This window comes from Rana temporaria, chromosome 10, assembly GCF_905171775.1.
Source record: "Rana temporaria chromosome 10, aRanTem1.1, whole genome shotgun sequence".
NCBI lineage: Eukaryota > Metazoa > Chordata > Amphibia > Anura > Ranidae > Rana > Rana temporaria.
Genome location: NC_053498.1, coordinates 14,950,401 through 14,951,340, shown reverse-complemented (window position 1 = coordinate 14,951,340; position 940 = coordinate 14,950,401).

Below are 940 nucleotides of genomic sequence, written 5' to 3'. Positions count from 1 at the left end.
CAAGACCTGTGAACAATCACTATTAATTAAATGCATTTCCAATCAAATATATATATTTTTTTTAAGATAGTGAAAGCTTTGGACTACACATCAATATCAATTTACTTGAAATACCATTTGGCCACTTTATTTCTAAATGTAACTAGATTGGTACTCACTTTTCCGATGAGTTGACCAGTCAGCACTTTCTCCTGCTCCCAATCCTAAATTGTAATGATTTCAACAAGCTTCTTCCTTATATAGTTTTAGAGATTATGATTCATTTGTGGTGGTTTATTATTATTCATTCAATTAACATACTTCCTGTTTTATCTGAAGTTCCCTATACTGTGCGATGTTTGTCAGATTTGCTTGGTCTAGGGGGATTTTTAGGGTGTTCTCTAAAAGAGGAAAGCTAAAAAGTAAATATGGGTGTAACATGGTATAAAAGGTCCAGGGCCGCCGTAATAGCATCATGAGCCCCTGGGCAAATAAATGCTCCGGGGCCCCTACAATGATGACAGTGAAGGTAAACAGACATTAAGGGCCAGATTCCCAAAGGCGTTACGACGGCGCAACACCATTTGCGCTGTCGTAAGTCCTAATCTGGCCCGGGTATCTATGCGACTGATTCTTAGAATGGCCGTCGTTCCCGCGTCGAAATTTAAAAAATCTACGTTGTTTGCGTAAGACGTCCGTGAATGGCGCTGGACGCCATTTACGTTAACGTCTAAGCAAATGACGTCGGTGCAACGTCATTTAGCGCAATGCACGTCGTGTAATTTACCCGACGGAGCATGCGCAGTACGCTCGGCGTGGGAACGCGCCTAATTTAAATGGTGCCCGCCCCATTTGAATTGGGCGGGCTTGCGCCGAGCGCTTTTATGATACACCCCTGCAAGTTTACAGGTAAGTGTTCTGAGAATCAGGCACTAACGCTGTAAACCTGCGGCGGTGTAAC